This window comes from Oncorhynchus mykiss, chromosome 32, assembly GCF_013265735.2.
Source record: "Oncorhynchus mykiss isolate Arlee chromosome 32, USDA_OmykA_1.1, whole genome shotgun sequence".
Lineage (NCBI taxonomy): Eukaryota > Metazoa > Chordata > Actinopteri > Salmoniformes > Salmonidae > Oncorhynchus > Oncorhynchus mykiss.
In genome coordinates, this window is record NC_050572.1 from 5,443,865 (window position 1) to 5,450,451 (window position 6,587).

The window sequence follows — 6,587 nt, forward strand, 5'->3', positions numbered from 1 at the left end:
GTAAGAGGGCCAACCATGGAGAATAGTAAGAGGGCCAACCATGGAGAATAGTAAGAGGGCCAACCATGGAGAATAGGCAAGAAGGCCAACCATGGAGAATAGTAAGAGGGCCAACCATGGAGAATAGTAAGAGGGCCAACCATGGAGAATAGTAAGAGGGCCAACCATGGAGAATAGGCAAGAAGGCCAACCATGGAGAATAGTAAGAGGGCCAACCATGGAGAATAGTAAGAGGGCCAACCATGGAGAATAGTAAGAGGGCCAACCATGGAGAATAGTAAGAGGGCCAACCATGGAGAATAGTAAGAGGGCCAACCATGGAGAATAGTAAGAGGGCCAACCATGGAGAATAGTAAGAGGGCCAACCATGGAGAATAGTAAGAGGGCCAACCATGGAGAATAGGCAAGAGGGCCAACCATGGAGAATAGTAAGAGGGCCAACCATGGAGAATAGGCAAGAAGGCCAACCATGGAGAATAGTAAGAGGGCCAACCATGGAGAATAGCAAGAGGGCCAACCATGGAGAATAGGCCAGAGGGCCAACCATGAAGAATAGCAAGAGGGCCAACCATGGAGAATAGACCAGAGGGCCAACCATGAAGAATAGCAAGAGGGCCAACCATGGAGAATAGTAAGAGGGCCAACCATGGAGAATAGGTAAGAGGGCCAACCATGGAGAATAGTAAGAGGGCCAACCATGGAGAATAGCAAGAGGGCCAACCATGGAGAATAGTAAGAGGGCCAACCATGGAGAATAGTAAGAGGGCCAACCATGGAGAATAGCAAGAGGGCCAACCATGGAGAATAGTAAGAGGGCCAACCATGGAGAATAGCAAGAGGGCCAACCATGGAGAATAGGCCAGAGGGCCAACCATGAAGAATAGCAAGAGGGCCAACCATGGAGAATAGGCCAGAGGGCAAACCATGGAGAATAGGCCAGAGGGCCAACCATGGAGAATAGCAAGAGGGCCAACCATGGAGAATAGTAAGAGGGCCAACCATGGAGAATAGTAAGAGGGCCAACCATGGAGAATAGTAAGAGGGCCAACCATGGAGAATAGGTAAGAGGGCCAACCATGGAGAATAGTAAGAGGGCCAACCATGGAGAATAGTAAGAGGGCCAACCATGGAGAATAGTAAGAGGGCCAACCATGGAGAATAGTAAGAGGGCCAACCATGGAGAATAGTAAGAAGGCCAACCATGGAGAATAGTAAGAGGGCCAACCATGGAGAATAGTAAGAGGGCCAACCATGGAGAATAGTAAGAGGGCCAACCATGGAGAATAGTAAGAGGGCCAACCATGGAGAATAGTAAGAGGGCCAACCATGGAGAATAGGTAAGAGGGCCAACCATGGAGAATAGTAAGAGGGCCAACCATGGAGAATAGTAAGAGGGCCAACCATGGAGAATAGTAAGAGGGCCAACCATGGAGAATAGGCAAGAGGGCCAACCATGGTGAATAGTAAGAGGGCCAACCATGGAGAATAGGCAAGAAGGCCAACCATGGAGAATAGTAAGAGGGCCAACCATGGAGAATAGCAAGAGGGCCAACCATGGAGAATAGGCCAGAGGGCCAACCATGAAGAATAGCAAGAGGGCCAACCATGGAGAATAGACCAGAGGGCCAACCATGAAGAATAGCAAGAGGGCCAACCATGGAGAATAGTAAGAGGGCCAACCATGGAGAATAGGTAAGAGGGCCAACCATGGAGAATAGGTAAGAGGGCCAACCATGGAGAATAGTAAGAGGGCCAACCATGGAGAATAGCAAGAGGGCCAACCATGGAGAATAGTAAGAGGGCCAACCATGGAGAATAGGTAAGAGGGCCAACCATGGAGAATAGCAAGAGGGCCAACCATGGAGAATAGTAAGAGGGCCAACCATGGAGAATAGCAAGAGGGCCAACCATGGAGAATAGGCCAGAGGGCCAACCATGAAGAATAGCAAGAGGGCCAACCATGGAGAATAGGCCAGAGGGCAAACCATGGAGAATAGGCCAGAAGGCCAACCATGGAGAATAGCAAGAGGGCCAACCATGGAGAATAGTAAGAGGGCCAACCATGGAGAATAGTAAGAGGGCCAACCATGGAGAATAGTAAGAGGGCCAACCATGGAGAATAGGTAAGAGGGCCAACCATGGAGAATAGTAAGAGGGCCAACCATGGAGAATAGTAAGAGGGCCAACCATGGAGAATAGTAAGAGGGCCAACCATGGAGAATAGTAAGAGGGCCAACCATGGAGAATAGTAAGAAGGCCAACCATGGAGAATAGTAAGAGGGCCAACCATGGAGAATAGCAAGAGGGCCAACCATGGAGAATAGCAAGAGGGCCAACCATGGAGAATAGTAAGAGGGCCAACCATGGAGAATAGTAAGAGGGTCAACCATGGAGAATAGTAAGAGGGCCAACCATGGAGAATAGGCAAGGCGGCCAACCATGGAGAATAGTAAGAGGGCCAACCATGGAGAATAGTAAGAGGGCCAACCATGGAGAATAGTAAGAGGGCCAACCATGGAGAATAGTAAGCGGGCCAACCATGGAGAATAGGCAAGAAGGCCAACCATGGAGAATAGTAAGAGGGCCAATCATGGAGAATAGCAAGAGGGCCAACCATGGAGAATAGTAAGAGGGCCAACCATGGAGAATAGTAAGAGGGCCAACCATGGAGAAAATTAAGAGGGCCAACCATGGAGAATAGTAAGAGGGCCAACCATGGAGAATAGGCAAGAGGGCCAACCATGGAGAATAGTAAGAGGGCCAACCATGGAGAATAGTAAGAGGGCCAACCATGGAGAATAGTAAGAGGGTCAACCATGGAGAATAGTAAGAGGGCCAACCATGGAGAATAGGCAAGGCGGCCAACCATGGAGAATAGTAAGAGGGCCAACCATGGAGAATAGTAAGAGGGCCAACCATGGAGAATAGCAAGAGGGCCAACCATGGAGAATAGCAAGAGGGCCAACCATGGAGAATAGTAAGAGGGCCAACCATGGAGAATAGTAAGAGGGTCAACCATGGAGAATAGTAAGAGGGCCAACCATGGAGAATAGGCAAGAAGGCCAACCATGGAGAATAGTAAGAGGGCCAACCATGGAGAATAGTAAGAGGGCCAACCATGGAGAATAGTAAGAGGGCCAACCATGGAGAATAGTAAGAGGGCCAACCATGGAGAATAGGCAAGAAGGCCAACCATGGAGAATAGTAAGAGGGCCAACCATGGAGAATAGCAAGAGGGCCAACCATGGAGAATAGTAAGAGGGCCAACCATGGAGAATAGGTAAGAGGGCCAACCATGGAGAATAGTAAGAGGGCCAACCATGGAGAATAGTAAGAGGGCCAACCATGGAGAAAATTAAGAGGGCCAACCATGGAGAATAGTAAGAGGGCCAACCATGGAGAATAGGCAAGAGGGCCAACCATGGAGAATAGTAAGAGGGCCAACCATGGAGAATAGTAAGAGGGCCAACCATGGAGAATAGTAAGAGGGCCAACCATGGAGAATAGCAAGAGGGCCAACCATGGAGAATAGTAAGAGGGCCAACCATGGAGAATAGTAAGAGGGCCAACCATGGAGAATAGGCAAGAGGACCGACCATGGAGAATAGTAAGAGGGTCAACCATGGAGAATAGTAAGAGGGCCAACCATGGAGAATAGGCAAGAGGACCGACCATGGAGAATAGTAAGAGGGTCAACCATGGAGAATAGCAAGAGGGCCAACCATGGAGAATAGGCCAGAGGGCCAACCATGAAGAATAGCAAGAGGGCCAACCATGGAGAATAGGCCAGAGGGCAAACCATGGAGAATAGGCCAGAGGGCCAACCATGGAGAATAGCAAGAGGGCCAACCATGGAGAATAGTAAGAGGGCCAACCATGGAGAATAGTAAGAGGGCCAACCATGGAGAATAGTAAGAGGGCCAACCATGGAGAATAGGTAAGAGGGCCAACCATGGAGAATAGTAAGAGGGCCAACCATGGAGAATAGTAAGAGGGCCAACCATGGAGAATAGTAAGAGGGCCAACCATGGAGAATAGTAAGAGGGCCAACCATGGAGAATAGTAAGAAGGCCAACCATGGAGAATAGTAAGAGGGCCAACCATGGAGAATAGTAAGAGGGCCAACCATGGAGAATAGTAAGAGGGTCAACCATGGAGAATAGTAAGAGGGCCAACCATGGAGAATAGGCAAGAAGGCCAACCATGGAGAATAGTAAGAGGGCCAACCATGGAGAATAGTAAGAGGGCCAACCATGGAGAATAGTAAGAGGGCCAACCATGGAGAATAGTAAGAGGGCCAACCATGGAGAATAGGCAAGAAGGCCAACCATGGAGAATAGTAAGAGGGCCAACCATGGAGAATAGCAAGAGGGCCAACCATGGAGAATAGTAAGAGGGCCAACCATGGAGAATAGGTAAGAGGGCCAACCATGGAGAATAGTAAGAGGGCCAACCATGGAGAATAGTAAGAGGGCCAACCATGGAGAAAATTAAGAGGGCCAACCATGGAGAATAGTAAGAGGGCCAACCATGGAGAATAGGCAAGAGGGCCAACCATGGAGAATAGTAAGAGGGCCAACCATGGAGAATAGTAAGAGGGCCAACCATGGAGAATAGTAAGAGGGCCAACCATGGAGAATAGCAAGAGGGCCAACCATGGAGAATAGTAAGAGGGCCAACCATGGAGAATAGTAAGAGGGCCAACCATGGAGAATAGGCAAGAGGACCGACCATGGAGAATAGTAAGAGGGTCAACCATGGAGAATAGTAAGAGGGCCAACCATGGAGAATAGGCAAGAGGACCGACCATGGAGAATAGTAAGAGGGTCAACCATGGAGAATAGCAAGAGGGCCAACCATGGAGAATAGGCCAGAGGGCCAACCATGAAGAATAGCAAGAGGGCCAACCATGGAGAATAGGCCAGAGGGCAAACCATGGAGAATAGGCCAGAGGGCCAACCATGGAGAATAGCAAGAGGGCCAACCATGGAGAATAGTAAGAGGGCCAACCATGGAGAATAGTAAGAGGGCCAACCATGGAGAATAGTAAGAGGGCCAACCATGGAGAATAGGTAAGAGGGCCAACCATGGAGAATAGTAAGAGGGCCAACCATGGAGAATAGTAAGAGGGCCAACCATGGAGAATAGTAAGAGGGCCAACCATGGAGAATAGTAAGAGGGCCAACCATGGAGAATAGTAAGAAGGCCAACCATGGAGAATAGTAAGAGGGCCAACCATGGAGAATAGGCAAGGCGGCCAACCATGGAGAATAGTAAGAGGGCCAACCATGGAGAATAGTAAGAGGGCCAACCATGGAGAATAGTAAGAGGGCCAACCATGGAGAATAGTAAGCGGGCCAACCATGGAGAATAGGCAAGAAGGCCAACCATGGAGAATAGTAAGAGGGCCAATCATGGAGAATAGCAAGAGGGCCAACCATGGAGAATAGTAAGAGGGCCAACCATGGAGAATAGGTAAGAGGGCCAACCATGGAGAATAGTAAGAGGGCCAACCATGGAGAATAGTAAGAGGGCCAACCATGGAGAAAATTAAGAGGGCCAACCATGGAGAATAGTAAGAGGGCCAACCATGGAGAATAGGCAAGAGGGCCAACCATGGAGAATAGTAAGAGGGCCAACCATGGAGAATAGTAAGAGGGCCAACCATGGAGAATAGTAAGAGGGTCAACCATGGAGAATAGTAAGAGGGCCAACCATGGAGAATAGGCAAGGCGGCCAACCATGGAGAATAGTAAGAGGGCCAACCATGGAGAATAGTAAGAGGGCCAACCATGGAGAATAGTAAGAGGGCCAACCATGGAGAATAGTAAGAGGGCCAACCATGGAGAATAGGCAAGAGGGCCAACCATGGAGAATAGTAAGAGGGTCAACCATGGAGAATAGTAAGAGGGCCAACCATGGAGAATAGTAAGAGGGCCAACCATGGAGAATAGTAAGAGGGCCAACCATGGAGAATAGTAAGAGGGCCAACCATGGAGAATAGTAAGAGGGCCAACCATGGAGAATAGTAAGAGGGCCAACCATGGAGAATAGGTAAGAGGGCCAACCATGGAGAATAGTAAGACACTTCATTATTTCTATAACTACGCTATATTGTTTGTCCACGTGTGTCCGTTCATGTTTTTCAGTATAAAGTACTCTGCAGCCACTTAGTGTGGTGTGGACACCAGTTAATGATCCCAGGTCAGTTTATATTATACAGGAAGTATTATTAAAGAGATGCTTTACATTGAAATACAGATAGAGATGTAGTAGTCCCAGAGTTAATGATCCCAGGTCAGTTTATATTATACAGGAAGTATTATTAAAGAGATGTAGTAGTCCCAGAGTTAATGATCCCAGGTCAGTTTTGCATGTCACCTCCTGATGATTATGAGGCCAGCAGCATACCACCCTGCATACCCCTGCTGGCTGGCTTCTGAAGCTAAGCAGGGTTGGTCCTGGTCAGCAGCATACCACCCTGCATACCACTGCTGGCTAGCTTCTGAAGCTAAACAGGGTTGGTCCTGGTCAGTTCCTGGATGGGAGACCAGATGCTGCTAGAAGTGGTGTTGGAGGGCCAGTAG